Source organism: Pelophylax lessonae (assembly GCF_965119305.1).
Source record: "Pelophylax lessonae genome assembly, chromosome: 1".
NCBI lineage: Eukaryota > Metazoa > Chordata > Amphibia > Anura > Ranidae > Pelophylax > Pelophylax lessonae.
The window spans coordinates 612,450,524-612,472,218 of record NC_138768.1 but is presented as its reverse complement, the minus strand read 5'-3'; positions in this window follow the sequence as shown (position 1 = coordinate 612,472,218).

Below are 21,695 nucleotides of genomic sequence, written 5' to 3'. Positions count from 1 at the left end.
TGATTTATATTTATATCCTCTGGGTCTTCATCCAGTGTTCATAATAAAAATTAAATTTGAAAACAAAAAATTTAACATTTAAAATCCAGACCGGGTGTGTGATGTTTTTAGTTCGGAAATGGTTTTGAAGGGATGTGTCCTAAGGGGCCAACCTGACTAATATCTTCACAAAAGAAATAAGAGGGGTATGACTTTATTCAGGGGAGTAGTACCAAGATATGGGAGGCCATTGTGTGATTTAGTAATCTGGCTTCCTGAGCGTTTAATTTTCTTAGTAGTTGCTGGTTTAGTATTTACTGCAGCTATGCATCTGGGAGGACACAAAGCACTAAAGATCCATTCGATTCCATTTTATTTTTTCCTGACTGTATGCATGTTTATTAACCATGTGGTCATTAACATGCTTTAACTATAATCACTGTTCAGTTAAAATGCAATTACTGATGTTCATTTGCAGCTTCTATACATGTTCAGGTAGCTAGAGAGGTTTCCAATGACCTGTGCATGGTAAAAAGCACAAATATAGAAGTAATATTGAAGGGTCCACAATGACCTTACCACCTTGAAGGCTTGAGAGCGGCATTTCCTATGCCAGAGGTTGTCACTAGAGAGGTTTCAAATTCGGCCTCTGCCATCACCAAAGAGCTTCATACAATGCTCAGTATATTTAATTTTAGTGAGGACTGTCCAAGACTGAAGACATTTTAAGGGACTGTAAACTCCAAGTGCAGTAGGACTGTGTTGGGCAGCTATTTCAGTGCAGTCCCACTGCAAGATAAGGCAAAATGCCTTGTCTCCTACCTGGTCAGTTCACACTACTATGTTGCAGTGGTGTATGCTTAAAGAAAGCACAGCATGCAGCACTTATTTTCAGTGCAGTGTGGGGTCATCCACATGTACCTTTGTGACATTTTAATAAAAGTTGTTTAAAAACAAACCAAAATAAATAGTGTGATGTGTCGCGATCAATGCATCAACACTGCTGTCATCCTACAGCACATCACCAGCAGCTGCATTCTAGAGAAGCCATTGGTGTGAACGGGCCCTTAAGAAAATGATGGTTAGACTCTGTGGTCACACCTCGAGACTGGTTGGAGACATGCTGAAGTAGACAATGAGGACTGGGGAAATATAATAATTTTGTTGAGTAAAGTAGGAAATAAGAGTTGCATCCTCCACATATATGTAGATCACCATTTGATGTCATTATTATAACATATCCTCTCCGGTTTATTAGGTTTATGAGAAGGTATGCTGTACAGAACTGTCTTTTATGGAATTATTACAATTATAAATATTTAGAGCGAAGTACACATTTAAATAAGTTATGATCTATATGTTTATTGCATTCCAGTATATGGCGTTTTCCTTGTCATTTTAAGATTTGATCTTTGCCAGGCAACAGTTTTATTGCAGGTCTCACATTTCAGGCCATAAACCATATAGACAATTTCTCAAGATCACACATGGCAAGAAAACAGTCAAGTGCAGCAGCCCAGAGATACATTTACATGTTTATGTTGTTATGGGTGACTAACTAAAGACTGGTAGACGTAACGGTGCAAATCACTCAAAAGTTTTTGTATAGCCTGTTAAATCTGGTTAACAATCGTGCTTTTTATTTTTCCAATTGTTTTATATGAATATCACATTTGGTATTTGCCTGTGAAAACTATATTCTACATGCACATTCTAAATTCATGTTAGGTGTATGTCTAGCCTACCCTAATTTTAAATTGGGGATAGAGTAGGTAATGGAGACATTTTATCAGAGATATTATCAGTTTTTTTTCTTGTTGTCTGTATTCCAGCTGCAAAGACTTGCTTTTTCTATTTGTCCCAGTGACCACTGTCACTGGGACACAAAAAGATAAGAAATCCTATGGTTCTATCCTGAGTAAGATTTTCCAAAGGGAATACTCATTTAAAAGGTTGTAAACCCAATTTTTTTTTTTCAACCTGAAAGAGAAACACATAATGAGCTAGTATGCATAGCATACTAGCTCATTATGAAATACCTTAGAACGAGCCCCTGCCGTGCCGCCCGCTTACCTCTATGATGGGCGACATGTTCAGTCGCCCATCTTCCGGGATCGCGGCATCCGGACATCTGATTGGCTGGAGCCGCGGTGACGTCACTCCCGCGCACGCGCGCGGGAGCCGACGTTCACGGCACGGGGCTCTGAAGGAACCGCCCCAGCGGCCGTTCCTTCAGAGCGCATGCGCCAGTGATGTCACTGGCTGCATGTAAGGTAAATATCTCCTAAACGGTACATGTTTAGGAGATATTTACAGTACCTATAGGTAAGCCTTATCATAGGCTTACCTAAAGGTACAACTTGCAGAGGAGGGTTTACTTCCTCTTTAAGTGACAACTGTCTAAAAAGAGATTTTCCCTCCACTTTGAAAACACTTTCTTCTATTGTCTGTTAACTTCCTGGGACAAGAAATAAAGGGTATTCTGCCCAATGAAACCCAGACCCCCCCCCCCAAAAAAAAAAAAAGAAAACAGAACAGGGGTTAACCATTTTGGCTGTAGATATACTTCTGGAGAACATGTTTTACTTTTTTTTAATGTGACAAGTAGCAGTTGGTAAAAAGTTGCATAACTCAAAAGTTGCAATTGATAGATGGCATGACCACTGTTCTGATTTACCTGCCTTTTTCACTAATGTAAGAAGTTCCTAATCAAGAGCTTTCATAGGGATGGTTTACTGCTTGCTTACTGCTTGGTTACACATCCTTTTGGGTGGAGGTATACTCTGTCTTGCAGCAAGGGGAGCTTTAAGGTTGCATGAGTTGCTTTGCAAATTCTTCCTACCATAGCTTCATCTTTGGTCTCACCTACCTTACCCCAAAGCATGCACCTCTTTTTAAAAAGTGATTGCTGATTGGTCTTCTTACGTCATGCTTCATTTTCAAAGTGAAGCAAATTAACCCATTCTGTCGTGCAATCTCTAGATGCCTCATGCCAAGAGAACCTTAATCTACATTCTATTTTAGTACAAGAAGCCCACAACAGTAAGGGCTTCTAGTTTCAAAACTATGTTTTCATTGATGCTGGTTTCACACTAATAAGTGAGAACCACTCTAATTGGTTTCCTAACATGTGATCACTATGACAGCTTTGTTTGCCAAAAGCACCTGCAAGCTCAGTGCCATTGCGCCTCATGCAGAAAGATGCAATTTGACAGTAGCAGCTGGAAGGCTGCAGCTTTTAACGTCATCATGTACAATGTGTAAAAAAAAATAGTTCAACTATTATAAGCTGTTAGTTATAACTTCTATAGTAATAAACAATTTGATACCTTTGACAGTTGATAATAAATGTAATTTTTTTAAAAAAGGCTTTATTTGTCTATAAAAACAATGTAAAAAGGATTTAGGTAGGTAAATGATTTATAGACATATATTAACCAAGGAATACCCATGTTGCCAAATTTACTTACCAACAATACAGTGTATGCAAGTTCTCTCGCCAGTGCCAACACATTCACCTGGGCTTCTTTCGAGTTTTATATCTTTGGCCATCTTGATTGCACATGTAAGTTAATTCATCCTGGCACCTGACACATGCAGGAACTGTACAATGATCTGGGCATGAAAACCTTTGCAATCAAGAAGATAAGTAGCTTTTTTGCCAAAAGGACACACTGCATTCCTGCCTGCCTTCAAATGTTTTCCAAAAAGATAAGCTTATTTCTAATAAAAGTTTATTAGTTGAACTTGAATTGTTGAACTCCTATGTTTTTACTCCTCTACTCATTCAAAGAAACATAGAAAAGTGACTGTTTTTTTTGTTTTTTTTTTCATTAACTTTATTGTTCCACGCCCACAGTTAAACATAAGTAGGCAAAGAAAAAACATTTGTTAAAATCTTTAATCATTTTTTTAAAAACAGTGGTAAAACTCACATTGGGTGGAGTAGCACATTGGTACTCACATTGGGTGGAGTGCCCATTTTACTCACCATGCTCAGATGTAGGCCTGGGTTTCCAGACACACCCATAAAATCACAGCTTTCCTCCCTCAGCAGCACAGAAAGGCCACATCTGATGAGGCAGAGGTAGCTGGGCAAGTTATGTGCAGCCAGATAAGAGGCTCTCCACTGTCTAAACAGGCATGCCGGCAGCCAGGACAGAGGCTACAAAACCCAGCTACTATGGAGCGCTACCAGACTGCTGCCTGAGTAGTCCAGTTCCAATGGGGTGGAGCTTTGTTCTTCGTTGTTGCATCCATCCATTGTATTACCTGTGTTACCTGTGCTCGCCTGCACTCACTGTCAGGGACAGGGGGAGGATAATCAAAAGTAGCTGTGTTCTGAACTGTTTTACTAAGTTAGTGATTCTCATCTTGATTCTCTGTTGTTGTAGAGTCTTATTAAGACTATGCTATGCAGTCACAGTTTACCCTAATTAACTACAGAGACTTTACTGTAAAGAACCCATGCCTGTGCAGCTTTCCTATGTTTTATTATTCTGTAGCATATACATCTTTTCTTGCTATCTTGAACCTATTTTGCATTATTTTGTCTAAATTTGCACCTGTTTAGTAAACCGCAAGCTATAGTTACTCTTTGTCTGATCATTCGGCCAACTACCCATGCTATTAAAGTGGTGTTTAGACAACACATTTTGTGGTACAATAGTTTTTATTGGGTTAAACAAAGCCAAATTACAGGCTTGAGGAGAAAGAAGGCAAAATGATCCCGCCCAGGGGAGAAAACATCAAATTACTTGTGAATACAAACAAAACACGTTTCCAATGTTTTAAAGCGAATAGTAGAAGCATCTGTCACTAGTGTCGAAGATGGTAAAAAGTAACCGGGCATGGGGGCCCAAGACATGATGAGACAGCGGGGGGGGGGGGGGTGGTATTGTCATCCCACAGTGGAGGAGAGAAGAAAAGGGGAAGGGAAAAAAGAAAAGAAAAAAATGGAGGGGGGAGAGGGGAATAGGGAGGGATAGGGAAGCAGAGGGTGAGGTAGGGTGAAGGAGGAGGTTAAGACCCAAGTAAAATAAAGAAGAAAGGAAAGAGATGCAGGGCTAGTCCGGGATCAAAAGAATAGAAAAAGAAGATTTAGGCTTAGGCGAGAAGAGAGAGTGAAGCCTGCAGGTTAGATGGTATACTAACGCAGTCCGAAATACTCAAGTTGGCCGGGGGCAGAGTGGAGAGAGCATAGGACCACCAAGGATTTCACACTTTGAGGAACTTAGCATGAGAGTCATAAAGTATACTGGTCATCTTGCCATGCAACAGGAGGGGGGGACAACACATTTTAGGCAGTATGTGTATAGCCTATATAGCCCACACTCTCCTGATCTTGTGAGAGCAATACACAGATCTCTTCACAACATGATGGTATCACACTTAACGCATTTCTTTACCAAGCAACTTCTTTGGGAGTGGAGATGCCTACTATCATTCCTCCCTGAATTCTGGGAGCAGTAAGGAAAAATGTTTGTGCATTGAAGGTGACTGGCCTCCAAAGTATCATTAGATAATGATAAAGAACTGACTATAACAACTGAAGTACCAATATCTGGGTGGTAAATGAAAATAGTGATATAATTCAACAAAATGTACATATAAAGGACTAACTAAACCCCTGTATTGACGCAAACTGTTAGACAGGCCAATTTGGTTGGTAAGCAGACTGGTTGGCAAATTGAACTGGGAATTTTATCTTTGTTTGTTTCATGTGCGTTGCCCTTCCATGTGTTCTTTGCTATGAAGGCCAGTTATAGGTGGGGGCAGAGGCCATTTTCTTTGTTGTATATGTGTACTGGTGAGTGGACATACTGGGTGCCTTTGCTGTAATACTATCAGCTGGGCTTCCATTATGCCCCCAATTACCTTTCAGGAGGGATGGGCCACCTCCAGGCTCACCTGCCCCCTATCTATCCATTAGCTTGCATGTGCTCCCACTGTGGAGACTCTTTAAAATTCATTAGAGTTAGGACTGCAGGTAACAGGGAGCCTTGACGTGGCCCTGCAGCTTTCACATGCGTTTCCAAATGTGTGCTAACTAAACCCCTGTATTGACGCAAACTGTTAGACAGGCCAATTTGGTTGGTAAGCAGACTGGTTGGCAAATTGAACTGGGAATTTTATCTTTGTTTGTTTCCTGTCTATATTGCCTCTACATCTCTATTCACTAACATAGACTGCCTGCACGCTGCTCCAGGTGGCTCCAGATGTCTAATCAAATGCCTCATTAATGCTGTGCGGGCCTCAGCGCCTATGTGAATGAGACCTAACTGTACTATTACAAAACAAAGGTACAGAACTTTATTTTGCTTTGAGAGCAAATGAATGTGTATACACAATACAAATGTTTTATTTTTTATGTTTGGGTAGAGTGTGGAAGGGTTAATGCCCCAGAAGTGCTCAGAAATCCAAATTTTTACAGTTGTCATCAGAACAAGAGGTGAGAGGAAATCTTCTACTAAGGGCAATTATTCTAGAAACAACTGTCTAATAAGGGAATTCCCCTAAAATTTGAGAGATTTCCTTTCACCTGCTATTGCATCTCTTGGACAAAAATGAAGGGAATACTCCCCAACGGGGCCAGAAAATACTAAACTAAAATGATTAAAATTAAAAAGTAAACTGAATAAGTCCACAAAAAGTCACATCCAAAAAATATGCAAAAAGTTGAAACCACACCTCTTCCTAAGATACTATATATATGGTGCCACCAGCAGCCACTTTAACCCAAAGTGTTGGTAGAGTACTCCTTTACCAACTTTCCATGACCCCCTAAATTCAAGAGTGGTCAAAAAGGGATTTTGTAATCTCTCTGGACATCTAGGACACCTTCCAGACCGCCTCAGTATCAACCAGCCTCCTACTGACATCATTGCGTTTTATCGCATTCCAGGAAATAGATGTTTATGCCAGCTTGGTTATTGTATTTTACATGTACACTTGCTTTAACATGAGTGAGTGTATTTCTTTACTGAAATAAATACATTTAAAGGTTTTTACACTTTGAAGAGGCTCTCTTTTTCTTTCCTTGCATCAATATTAATGTTCAAAACCTGGATTAACTTATTATATTGACAATGTCCCTGGTTGATACTGAAGTGGTCTGGTATGTGTCCTAGATGCCCACAGAGATCACAAAAATGCTTATTGACCACTCTTGAACTTAGGGGGGGTCACAGGAAGTTGGGTGAAGGTGGCTGCTGGTGGTACTATATACACTATATTGTTAAAATCTTTGGGACGCCTGCCTTTATACGAACATGAACTTTAATGGCATCCCTCTCTTAGTCCGTAGGGTTCAATATTGAGTTGGCCCACCCTTTGCAGCTATAACAGCCTCAATTCCTCTGGAAAGGCTGTCCACAAGGTTAAGGAATTTGTCTGTGGGAACGTTTGACCATTCTTCCAGAAGCACATTTGAGAGGTCAGGAACTGATGTTGGACAAGATGGCCTGGCTCACAGTTTCCACTCTAATTATTATTATTATTATTATTATACAGGATTTATATAGCGCCAACAGTTTGTGCAGCGCTTTACAATGTGAGGGAAGACAATACAGTTACAATACAGTTCAAAACAGGAGGAACTAGAGGGCCCTGCTCGTTAGAGTTTACAATCTAAAAATTCATCCCAAAGGGTATCTATCGGGTTGAGGTCAGGACTCTGTGCAGCCAAGTTAAGTTCCTCCACCCCAAACTTGCTCATCCATGTCTTTATGGACCTTGCGTGGTTTTTACTAAGAAATTTATTTTAAATGAAATAACATAAACTGACAGACGTTTCAACCCTTCCAAGACTAAAAAGAATTGTTTTGGCTGTACATACACTTAAACACCTTCTATTTTTTTTTCATATGTACACTAATTGTGTTTTTGTGGTGCTTTAGATAAGCCATTGAAACTTTTCAGCACAGTGTGCTGAGCATGCTGCAACATAGTCATGCCTATGACGTTACTGAATTTGACCAAGCAATACCAGAATTTAGCTCCAGTTGCTGGGTAATTACCTTCAAGGTTAAGGGCTACAGTTGTGTGTATGTTGTATGCATGTGTATGCAGTGGGGAGGGTTTTATATACATCTGATTCCTAAACTATGTATGCTACATACATCTAAACCCTGCACTCTGGGCATTATGCATTACACATCTGATCTCTGTGCAATGTTTGCACAGACTTCTGACTCCTGCACTATGTACGTAGGCTATTATTTTAAGCCCCTCCCATTGTTAGTGGAATTTCTGTCAAATCCACCATTCAACATGATTTGCTACCCATGATACTATTAGCCCCACTCACCACTCCACCCCCTACTCTGCCCCTATTCTAAATTTCCCAGATATGAACATAGACTGCTGCTTCAGATTTTTAAGGACCAAAGGGTACTATTTCTACCAACAGCCAGCAGTGGCTGCCATTTTTGTGCACTGTTCCAGCAAAGCTTCTGTATATGAGAACGTACAGGCAGGGGTATAACTTTAGATCATTGGCCTAATAGCAAACTTTACATAAAGTATGTCAGTGAGAGGTAGCAGAACAGTATGACGAGAAAAAAATGGTGGTGGTGAATAAATATGGCATGGTAGTGAAATTAATATAAAACAAAAAATGCTAAAGCAAATGTATGCTAATTATAAGTGCTAGTGCTTAAGTGCAAACATATATGCGAATAAGCACCTGAAACCAATTGCTTGCTATGTATGGGTGCAAACTTAAGGTGCTGGTGCTTCAGTGCAATGGTGTATACTTATAAACAATAATATTCATAAACCCAAAAAAATTACCAATCACCAAAAAATAATTATATCACAAAAATATCTTTTGTGTGCAAAAAGTGCAAGTGCAAAAAAGAAAAAATGCAAAAAATGCGAGCATTAGTAAAATACTAAAAAATATTTCTCAAACTTAATAATCTCATATCAAACAATTAAAAATAAAGTCCATTGAATAAAGTTCATTATTATAATCCTCCCGTGCAGAAAAGTGCCAATAGTGCTGAAAAATAAATAAATTCCAATGTGCTTGTGATGTCAGCGAGGATCCTTCCACCACAGTAATTAGTGCCTGGGTAAACTCACCAGATATATTGCTGGTAAAATTATAAACCAGCAATCAAGCTTTGTTCACACTTTAATTAACCCTTGACCTCCTCTCTCCTTGGTCACCGCAGCTCAGGTTTAAATTAGTGGAATCACATAGAGGGATGCCACATATAGCGTTAAACTGCATAATAAGACTATTTTATTTGTAAAAGATAAATTCCATAACACTCACAAGGATGGTTTCTACCAGACACTAGGGATCTTTGCTGTGGAACATTAATCCTCTGCTCAAGCCGTCCATGAGCAGGGATATATGAAGCAGTTCCTTTCCAATGCTTGAGCAGTGCTGTCTCAGTGTCCTGTAAGCCACGCTCTACCGGTTTCGTCACCTGACTTCTTCTCGGGGCGGTCCCTGAGACCGGTAGGGCGTGGCTTACAGGACACTGAGACAGCACTGCTCAAGCATTGGAAAGGATCTGCTTCATATATCCCCCGCTCATGGACGGCTTGAGCAGAGGATTAATGTTACACAGCACAGATCCCTAGTGTCTGGTAGACACCATCCTTGTGAGTGTTATGGAATTTATCTTTTACAAATAAAATAGTCTTATTATGCAGTATAACACTATGTGTGGCATCCCTCTTTATCCCTCTATGTGATTCCACTAATTTAAACCTGAGCTGCGGTGACCAAGGAGAGAGGAGGTCAAGGGTTAATTAAAGTGTGAACAAAGCTTGATTGCTGGTTTATAATTTTACCAGCAATATATCTGGTGAGTTTACCCAGGCACTAATTACTGTGGTGGAAGGATCCTCACTGACACATCACAACAAGCACATTGGAATTTATTTATTTTTCACTATTGGCACTTTTCTGCACGGGAGGATTATAATAATGAACTTTATTCAATGGACTTTATTTTTAATTGTTTGATATGGGATTATTAAGTTTGAGAAATATTTTTTAGTATTTTACTAATGCTCGCATTTTTTGCATTTTTTTCTTTTTGCACTTGCACTTTTTGCACACAAAAGATATTTTTGTGATATAATTATTTTTTGCTGATTGGTAATTTTTTTGGGTTTATGAATATTATTGTTTATAAGTATACACAATTGCAATGAAGCACCAGCACCTTAAGTTTGCACCCATACATACCAAGCAACTGGTTTCAGGTGCTTATTAGCATACAGTATATGTTTGCACTTAAGCACTTATAATTAGCATACATTTGCTTTAGCATTTTTTGTTTTATATTAATCTCACTACCATCCCATATTTATTCACCACCACCACCACCACCACCATTTTTTTTCTCGTCATACAATTTTTTTTTTTTTCTCGTCATACAATTTTTTCACAGATATTGCGCCTAATTTATTTTCCTTACTTGCCACATAGCTTTTGCTATGGTTCAGCGGCTGCATTTCTGGTGATTAATTGTTTTTACACACAAGCTTCCTAGGCGCTGGTTTCCCCATTTTATTTATAGAGGTAGCAGAATAGCTGTCCGCTTGGTCATTACATTACTAGGGAACAGTGCTGTGTAAGAAAGAATAAAGAGGGGGACATTTGTGTAGAGAATTAACTTTGAAGCAGAGTGCCCATTTACTCATCATGCTTAGATGCAGGTGCAGGTCCCACTCAAGTCAATTTCCCACAGCTCCCTGGGTTTCGGGAAACATGCCCATGGAATAAGTTTCTCTGCTTCTCTCCCTCAGTAATTCATACAGACCACAGAGACAGAGGTACAAGTGATCTGCAGCCAGGTGGGAGGTCCTCCACTGTCAGAACTGGCATGTAGTCGAACCAGAACCTGATATCATGCAACATCTTTGGAATGCATAGCTTCTCTAGGGAGTTCCTCCACGACTGCTACCGAGTTCCAGCAGGGGGCCCTTTGTTCTTGAATAACTTTGGATCCTTCCAGCTGTTAACCTATGTTACCAGAGCTACTATGGATTTCACTGTGAGGGATACTGTTTTTGAATGTAATAGCAAGAAACAGTTTTCTTAGCTATCATACATTAGCAGATGTAGTGATTATTGGATTGACTCTGTTGTTACAGGGTCTTTTAGAAGCTATCCAATGCAGACATTGTTGTGAAGAGTCCATGTTTGTGTAGCTTCCATGATCTTATTTATATTATTCTGCAGTGTTGCATTGTTGCTTCTAAATGTGTGCCTGTATAGTAAACTGCAAGTTAGAGTTACTCCCTGCATGATTATTACCTGTTCTGTTAACATTTTTAACAATAATTTTCCAGGTAACTACTTTGTCCTCAATAGCTCACAAGTTTTCAGTATCTCAGATCTTAGAGCCCCAGTGTAAATTCTAATTCCAACTCCTTCCACCTGTAGCATTCTCTAGCTTAGTGTGCTAGTGTGATGGGTTTTTTTTGTAGTGCAGGTAGATTGTTTGGCTTGGCTGGCAGCCAAGCCTGTGTTTCGAATCTGGATCAGGGTGAGTGACTCAGGGAGGCTGGAATGAATCATAAGGCAGCACCTCTGTTAACTCCCCCTACTTGCTGGAACCTTGGAGAAGTTTCCAGAAGAATGGGAGGGAAGTTAGGAAGAGCTGCCTGGAGTATTTACGAGGGCCCCAGCCAATTCCCAGAAGGACTGTAAGGGGGGCATATATACTCAGGATCAGCCCAGCAGGTGCTGTGTGGAGTTCGGGTAGAAGCTGGAGATGGAGTGCTGAGAAGGCTGTCAGAGGCTCTTTAGGGTAACCCCCTAGTCTGGGGGGTTGACCTCAGGCCTGGGGCTTGGATGCAAGAGGGATCCTCTGACAACACAAGGAGGAGTCCTGTCCAGTGGAATGGGAGCAGGTGTAAGGACAGCAGGAGACAGCAGGCACGTCCAGGAGATCTCCAGGGTGACTGGTCAGTGAGACAGTTGGGGAGAACTGAGAGACAGCCTGAGAGGACTAAGGAGTGGCAGTCTGGGATGGCTGTAGAGTCATTCTGGGAGGACTGTTGATGATGAGCCAGGAGGGCAAGCTGCAGCCAGGTGGGCTGGCAGTGCCTAAAGAGGTGGTGCTGGGGTCAGTAGCCACAGGAAGGTAGCTGGTCACTGGGTCTTTTCTACACACCAAAGGGCCCCGCAGTCCCTGCCTGTAAAGGGCTTTTACTTGATCTGGCTGGGCCTGAGTGTTTCTGCAAGCAAGATTTGTGCAGGAGGCAGAAGAGGAGTGTATATATGGACTGTATATAGTTGTGTACCTGAGGAGTTTCGTTTGCTGAAAAATCAAGTGGGCATCCCATAACACCCCTATCCCCATCCAAGTTTATTAACCCTAATAAACAAAACAAAGTTACTGGACTGTTTCCTGACTCAAGTATGCTGTACAAATTCAGTGTGCTTGGCTGTGCAGGGTGGGGGATCCCTATTCACCATGCTATTCACCATGCTCCTAAGGGGGTAGCGCTACACACCAACACAGCAAGCAAGTGCTAAAAGAGGTGGTCTAGCAGAAACTTAAAAAAACAAAAGTTGTAAAACTCTATAACCCTAATACAAAGATCTGAAAACTGTGTCTTTTTTTTAAAGAACCAAAAGCCACTATCTTGTCAGTTTTGGTCTGAGGATAAACTTTGGGATTTTTCCAAGTCTAGGGAAGACTGTTTTTCAGGGTTAATGTCAGTGCTGGCTAGAATGACCAGGAGCTCTGAGGGCAATAAATCTACACTGCAAAGACATCTAAACAGATTATTCTTACTACACCAGAGAAATGCGTTGGAATGTACTGGAATATTCATTGCTTTACATCAACACTATATTGGTCCAAAGTGAGACACATATATTTAGCACCATGTCATAGGTGTTGGGAATACGTGTTATGTTTTTTCATTCATTATGGAGTTGATGTTCTATAGCATGCCATCTGTTTTAATAGGGGCCTTCATACCCCTTAAAAGCTTAAAAAAAAAAAACAATAACAATTATGGAATATAGATGATTGTTTTTAAGTCGGTTGCAATGGTTCTTTGAAAGACCACCCACCTTTAAAGTCCTTTATTTCTAGTTTTTCGGGTTTACCCAAGAATAACAAATTCCACCAACTGCAAAGGGGATCTCTGTTGTGCGGCAGCAATTCTGATATTAGAATGTGGGCAGGGCTTAACCCATGTACTCAGAAAGTGGGAGGAGTAAACACATGTTAGTATTTAAATGCTACTTTATTTTGTAGAAATTGATTGATTACAGAAAATTGGTAGTTTACAGAAATGGTGCAACATACTGTATGTTGCAGGTTACAACTTTCTTTAAGTATAAAGACAACGTCTATCAACATGGCACTTTTTTAACAGCAATATAATATGTGATTACAGACCACAGAATGCCTGAAGAGCACTTCCCTGGTAGAGGTATCAAGTCCTTGCAGTTTATCCTGCTGATGATGGGAGACCAAGAAGAGAGACCCTGTAAGGGGGACACTTTCTGTCCTTTTTTTCTCTCTTCATCAGGTATCAGTATAGAGGACCTAGCCTCAGATAAGTGCACCAAGAATCTCTCCAGCCTACTAGGGTACACTTTTCATTTTAGGGATGCATTTATTTAATTGGGGTTGCAGATTATAAAATGTTTAGCAAAACGACTGAAGTGTGATTGTTTTAACCTTACGTGCTGGCTTTGTTAATAAAGAACTAGGTCATGTACCTGCGATAAACATGCAGATCAGAAAAGTCAGGATTAAGTCAGAATTTCTATTCTACATCCTTTTTCTTTGGTCTGTGATGCAAAGTAATAAAGCAATTAGCTTGGAATGGAAGCCGGTCAACTAGCATTTTTTAAAGCAGTTGTTGGCAATGTGAGCCTCTATATTGCATCAGTACAGGTTTCCACAGTCTTAGAAAGATCACAGATAAATCGTATTAGTTATAAGGAGAGCATTGTTTTCATACCTATTTTAATTGATTATTTTCTGCACTTGGAAACTTGTTAAGTTACTATTTCCTAATCCTTGTGAGTGTGTGATACATTTTTAAAGCTAGGGATTTTAAAGTTGGAGATTCCTTGCCTCTGCAGGGCTTCGCTGCATGCGATGATTGCAGTTAATAAAATGCCTTGTAACTCTGTGGGATATCCTGGGAAGTGGATTAGCTCTGTTGTTAATATGATCAAAAACAAGCAGTGAGTAGCTTACACCGCATGAAACATGTTTCATTTTGTGCATTGCAGCATCATAAGGTTATCAACTAAGGAACTAATCACAAAAAGCAGGATTCCACAAAGGTATTATATATTGGGTGCTGCCACACAACCAACCGAATGCGATTTTTTTGTGATGTTTTGCTTCTAAACAACAACCAAAATACGTTGAATATAATATAATATAATATAATATAATATAATATATACAGTATGTATATACATATCTGTACATCTTAAAATTATATGCTAACTTTTTTAATGTTAACAGGATATGTTTTTACATAGGAAGTTATTCTCTCCAGCCTACATTAACAAAAAGGAAAGCTATAATAGGGTCCATTGCATTTCAGTTGATCCTCACTTTAGTTTTTGAAGCTTTAAACTGTTGCTTCACAATTTTAATATAAATATAATATATATATATATATATATATATATATATATATATATATGGGATTTAAGTAACTTTTATCATAGCATGGTTGTTGGTGCCAGGCGGGCTGGTCTAAGTATTTCACAATCTTCTGATCTACTGGGATTTGCATGCACAACCATCTCTAGGGTTTACAGAAATACAACCACGGTATGCATAATATCATCTCTGAAAGCACAAATGCAGAAGCAAATGGGCTACAGCAGCAGAAGACCACACTGGGTGCCACTCCAGTCAGCTAAGATCTGGAAATTGAGGCTACACCCCTACGTGAAAATGTCCAAATTGGGCCCAATCAACCAATTTTCCTCCCCAGTGTCATGTCACTCATTAGTGTTACAAAGTCTCAGGTATGAATGGGGAGCAGGTGTGTTTAATTTGGTGTTATCACTCTCACTCTCTCATACTGGTCACTGGAAGTTCAACATGGCACCTCATTGTAAAGAACTCTCTAAGAGTCAGAAAAAAAATAATTGTTCCTCTACATAAAGATGGCCTAGGCTGTAAGAAGATTGAAAAGACCCTGAAACTGAGCTGTAGCACGGTGGCCAATGACTACAGCGATTTACCAGGACAGGTTCCACTCAGAACAGGCCTCACCATGGTCGACCAAAGAAGTTGAGTGCATGTGCTCAGCGTCATATCCAGAGATTGTCTTTGGGAAATAGACGTATGAGTGCTTCCAGCATTGCTGCAGAGGTTGAAGGGTTGGGGTACAGCCTGTCAGTTCTCAGACCATACGCTGCACACTGCATCAAATTGGTCTGCATAACTGTTGTCCCAAAAGGAAGCCTCTTCTAAAGATGATGCACAAGAAAGCCCGCAAACCGTTTGCGGGAAAAAAAGCAGACTAAGGACATGGATTACTGGAACTATGTCCTGTGGTCTGATGAGACCAAGATAAACTTATTTGGTTCAGATGGTGTCAAGCGTGTGTGGCGGCAACCAGGTGAGGAGTACAAAGACAAGTGTGTCTTGCCTACAGTCAAGGATGGTGTGGAAGTGTCATGGTCTGGGGCTGCATTAACCACTTAAGCCCCGGAGGATTTGGCTGCTAAAGGACCAGGGGTTTTTTTGCGATTTTTTACTGCGTGACTTTAACGGACAATTGCGCGGTCGTGCGACGCTGTACCTAAACGAATTTGACGTCCTTTTTTTCCCACAAACAGAGCTTTCTTTTGGTGGTATTTGATCACCTGTGCGATTTTTTGATCACGCGCTATAAACAAAAAAAGAGCGTAAATTTTGCAAAAATAACAATATTTTTCACATTTTTTTATATGAAATTCCCCAAAAAAAAAAGTAAAAATCAAAATTTTTTAACATTTTTCGGCCAATTTGTTTTATGCTACCTATGTTTGGTAAAAAAAATCGCAAAAAGCGTATTTTGATTGGTTTGCGCAAAAGTTATCGCGTTTACTAACAAAGAGAAAGATTTTTGTCATTTTTGGTGTTTTTTTTTTTAACGCGTAATGGCGGCGATCTGCGATTTTTTTTTCGGTACTGCGACATTGCGGCGGACAGATCGGACCCTTGACTGACATTTTTGACACTTTTGGGGTTACCAGTGACATTACTGCAGTAATCAGTGCTATACATATGCACTGTTACTGCAAAAATGACACTGGCAGGGAAGGGGTTAACTTTATTGGGAAGGGAGGGGTTAAGTGTGTCCTAGGGGCGTGCTTTCTACTGTGTAGGGACATTGCTATTGGTGTAAAAGCAAAGATCAACCGTTCTACATAGTAGAACGGTCAGATCTTTACTTTTACACAGGGAGAACTGACAGGCAGCTTGTTTACACAAGCTGCTCTGTCTTTCTCCCTTCACAGGAGCGATCGTAGTGTGGCCGGCGGACATCGAGTCCGCCGGTCACACGCACTGACTTGCCTGTGAACGAGCCGCGGCGGGCGCGCGCCTCGGCGGGCGCGCGCCCGCTCGCTATAGGCTCGCAAGTCAGTGACAGGCGAGTGACGTACCGATACGTCACTCTGCCTGGCCGGGGCTGACCGCCGCAGTATATAGTCGTGCGGCGGTCGGCAACCGGTTAATGCTACCAGCACTGGGGAGCTAGAATTCATTGAGGGAACCATGAATGCCAACATGTACTGCTGACATACTGAAGGAGAGCATGATTCCCCTCCCTTTGGAAACTGGGGCAGTATTCCAACATGATACCAACCCCAAACATGCCTCCAAGACGACCATTGCCTTGTTAATGAAGCTGAGGGTAAAGGTGATGGACTGGCCAAGCATGTCTCCAGACCTAAACCTTATTGAGCATCTTTGGGGCATCCTCAAACGGATGGTGAAGGAGCACAAGGTCTTTAACATTCACCACCTCTGTGATGTCATCATGGAGGAGTGGAAGAGGACTCCAGTGGCAACCTGTGCAGCTCTGGTGGACTCCATGCCCAAGAGGGTTAAGACAGTGCTGGAAAATAATGGTGGCCACACAAAACATTGACACTTTGGACTCAATTTGGACATTTTAACTAAGGGGTGTAATCAATTTTGTTGCCAGTGGTTTGGACATTAATGGCTGCGTGTTGAGTTATTTTGAGGTGACAGCAAATTTACACTCTTATACAAGCTGTACACTCACTACTTTACATTGTAGCAAAGTGTCATTTCTCCGGTGTTGTCACATGAAAAGATATAATAAAATATTTACAAAAATGTTAGGGGTGTACTCGCTTTTTGTGATATACTGTATATATCTATATATATATATATATATTTATTTATATATATATATATATATATATATATATATATATATATACTGGAGGCAGGACTGGTATCTGCTCCTTCACGCAGGGAGGAACAGGTTGAGCATTACCAGAGCCCTACTAAATGACTTACAGCAGACCACTGGTGTGAATGTCTCTCACCAAACAATCAGAAACAGACTTCATGAGGGTGGCCTGAGGGCCCGGCATCCTCTGGTGGGCCCTGTGCTCACTGCCTGGCACCATAGTGCTTGATAGGCATTTTTCATTGAACATCAGAATTGGCAGGTCTGCCACTGGTGCCCTGTGCTTTTCACAGATGAGAGCAGGGTTACCCTGAGCACATGTGACAGACGTGAAAGTGTCTGGAGAAGCCATGGAGAATGTTATGCTGCATGTAAAATCATTCAGCATGACCGGTTTGGTGGTGGGTCAGTGATGGCCTGGGGAGGGATTTCCATGGAGGAACACACAGACCTCTACAGGCTAGACAATGGCATCCTGACTGCCATTAGGTATGGGGATGAAATCCTTGGACCCATTGTCAGACCCTACGCTGGTGCAGTGTGTCCTGCATTCCCCCCTGGTGCATGACAACACCCGGCCTCATGTGGCGAGAGTATGCACCCAGTTCCCGAGGATGAAGGAATTGATACCAGTAAATGGCCCCCACGGTCGATCGCATTAAAAAATGCTGCCAAAAATCTGCATTTTTTTTTCACTTTTATTTTCAGGGTGTCTTTGAATTCAGTCCTTTGTAGGATGATAATTTTTATTCCCATCAAACGATGTGGCATTCTTTCATTCCTAACCCATTACCCAGTCCATATCAGTTTAGATATCAAGCATGTTTTTTTTTTCCCCATTGAGATCTGATGTGTTTTCAAAGTGTTCCTTTTAATTTTTTTGAGCAGTGTATATATACATAATAAATTACTACAGCGCCTGCAGCTACCTAGGTAGCTTGTTTACTGCTGAATAGAAATATTTAAATATTGAAATGACCATAACTAACAAATGGTTCTCAGTTCATTTAAGGTAAATTGCGTCAGTGAGAAGTTACAGTATCCTATTATATAAATCCCCAGCAAATCTGGAGAGCTGAAAATTGTGGGTGTGTTCTAAATGTATGACTCATGTGCTGCAATGTTGCTTGCAATTAATGATAGATACTATCTAACCATATTAGATTGCTGCAACATATGATTGCTGTTGATTGCAAGCAAGCAACAAATCACAGATTGTGAGAATATTGGTTTATAACCATGTGCTTTATTAGTATCAGCCAGGTATGCATGTTTCATGCTCTTTATATACCTTTGTGTCAGCTTTTTCTTGACAGCTAAATTTTACCCAAGAATCATCTGGCCAACCTAGTCTGTTACACTCTTTGAGTGCCCATAGACATGCACTCATATCCTGAACTAACCATAATAGGCCAAATCAGTCATTAATTATCTTATTTCTATGACCATGTTAAGAGGTGGGTATTTGTTTCACAGCCAAACCTGACTCTGAAGTGAGTTCAGCATAGAAATTTATCGAGAGACAGCATCTTTGGAAACTCCCAGACATACATGGTACTAGTGGAAAACAGATGCTCTTAGACTTATATGAAATGTCTACTTTATGTCTTCTTGGACAAAAAGATAAGTTTCCATTACTTGCACAATCTCCTCAGGTTTTCTTTCATTTTTCCTCTTTTTTTTTCCTCATTCTTCTCATGCTGAGTTAATCCATGACTTTTATTTATATCAGAGAAATGCAACTATAAATTCAATCTTAGAGCTGCCTCAGTGGTGTAAACCTCCAGATCAAGTCTAATCCACAGATTAGATACTGAAGTGCTGCTTCAATTGTGCAGCATTATCACGTACTATCTCTTGGCCTGCTTTCAAACTAGTGCATATGCTGTGACAATACTTTTGAAGCTGTTGCTAAGTTGTAAGCACTCGTCATTATCAGTGTTTTCCCTTTATTTACAATATGGTTCAGGCTTTTTAGCAGGAAATGTCTGCTACAGGCTGAGCTGATATGTTTGTCACTCCTTTTGTCCCTTCAGGTCGCTAATAGTTTCTGAGGCTATTAAAGTTCTGTCTGGTCTAAGCCTAGAAACTAAATGACATTATTTAAATTCTCTTGCTATCATTGTTCTGGGTTTTTTTTGGCATAGTCTGCTTGCTTTCTCTTTCCACACTGTGTCATGGATTGAACCTTCCATTGTCAGTATGAGTTCATATTTCTCAACCAAATGTTTGCTTACTAGTGTATAGTGCAAAACTATGCCAAGAAATGTGAGTCTTTCAACTATTGTTGTTATTGTTGTTGTTATTATTATTATTATTATTAATATTATTATTATAGTTATTAGTATTATTAACAATAATAATAATAATAATTGTTAATATTATTTATAATTATAAATGGTCAAAAAAGTTGATGGCTTTGTAGCAAAGTAAGAGTGAGTGATTGTATAAATACATAAAATACATACAACATATAAAATAAACACAATTTCACAGAAAAGCATATACAGAAAAATAGACCAGTCAACAATGCTTAAAGCACATGTTCACCCCACAAAACAAAATCTTTGCACTTGGCTCCAACACCCTCACTCTACCACAATTGCATAAAAAAAAAGTGCTTCCAACGTTTTGGTACTGCAGGGCAGCACTTCCTCCTTTGCCCTTCTGTCTCTCCTTCCTCTGTGCTGCAGGGCACTGTCAGGTCCTGAAGAGCAGAGCCCTTCAGCGTATCTGCATATGCGCTGGACTTTGAAAGATTGTGGTGTTGGTGAGGAGGGCATCTTTAATCACACGTTTATTATAGAGAATAGGGGTAAAAACAAATGGCGAGGAAAGAACTTGTTATATAGAAAGTGGCAGTGTCTACTTTGGTAGAAGAGCTGTAAACAACAGTGGACCAGGTATTAAAGCGGAGTTCCGGGCACAAAAACTATATTTTTTTTTGTGCCCCTCCGCTAGGTAGACCTCACCTGAAAAGGAATTGGATAGTTATTTTTTTTTTTTTTGTTTACTTACCTTGTAATTGAAGATCGAAGATACTCACCTCGGAGTACTTCCTCCCTCGGAGCCGCGGCTCACCCGTCACTTCCTGTCTCGCTATGATTCCTGGGAGCTGAACGTCATAGCTCCCAGGAATCAATGCGACGGCACCGACCCCGCTCGTCATTTCCGGGCGACGCCCAGAAGCTGTGGAGGAATGCGGCGCCGCACCGGAAGTGACGAGAGGGGCCGGTGCAGGCGCATTCTGGGACAAGAAGACGCGGAAGAAGACACAGAAGAGGACCGCGCCGGCTTCAGCTGCCCACAAGAGAGATGGAAACGCTGTGGAAGAAATTTTATAATTAAGTATTTCTTCTAAAAGGTAAGTGCGAACCGGGACAAATCAGAGGCCAGCCATTGTGGAATGTGCTAGCCCTGACTGTCCCGGGGGTATGTTTAGTAAAAAATGACTTCTGTGCCCGGAACTCCGCTTTAAAGACAGCATATAAGACTAGATTACATGACTGTGTAAACAGCAGTGTTAAATTATGTCAAACTGTGGTTTAAAGCTGAACTCATTGCACAAAAATGTTCATTCAAAATACAGTATATTCCTCAATAGCCATTAAGGATCCTTATCAATTTTGTGAGCACCGAATACTTTTGAAAGCCAAGTTATTACTTTGTAAAAACAGCAGTGACATTAGCCCTGTTCTGCACATAGCAGGCTACCTGCAGAAGAGGGCCAGATACAAGACGAGTCATCCCGCACAAGGATAGACAGCAACAGTGGCCAGTCTGTATTATAGGGGCAAAGCTTCATAAGGAATTACTGCACAGATTTAGAAGAAATACACAAGTCACAAATGATTTAAGTAGTTATACATGTGAATCTTGTATTTAGACAATATTTCCTTTCCCAGAGTTCATTTTTAAGGTTGGAAGGTTTGTGTGGAGAAAGCAATCCTGGAATGAGGAGCGATATAAGAAGTCCTAAGGAGTGGAGAAAGTTTACCCTTATTTATTTTGTGTGATGAAGTACTTGGAATTACTCCTCTAAATTTCTAAAAAATGTGGTCACAAAGGAGTCTTTGGAAAAGTTGTCTATATAAATAATATAATTATCATGTGTGGACCACCGACACTTTAGAAAGGAAGTGACCAAATCACATTTATAATTTGGATGCTGTACAAGAGGAAGATATTAACAGATATTTTTTCAAACAAAAAAAGTTTGGAATTCTGTGATTATCCAGGGCCTGTTAGTTTACAGTTTGTATTAATGAACATAATAATCATTAATGTTACTCTAAGTACAATGGCAAATTATACTA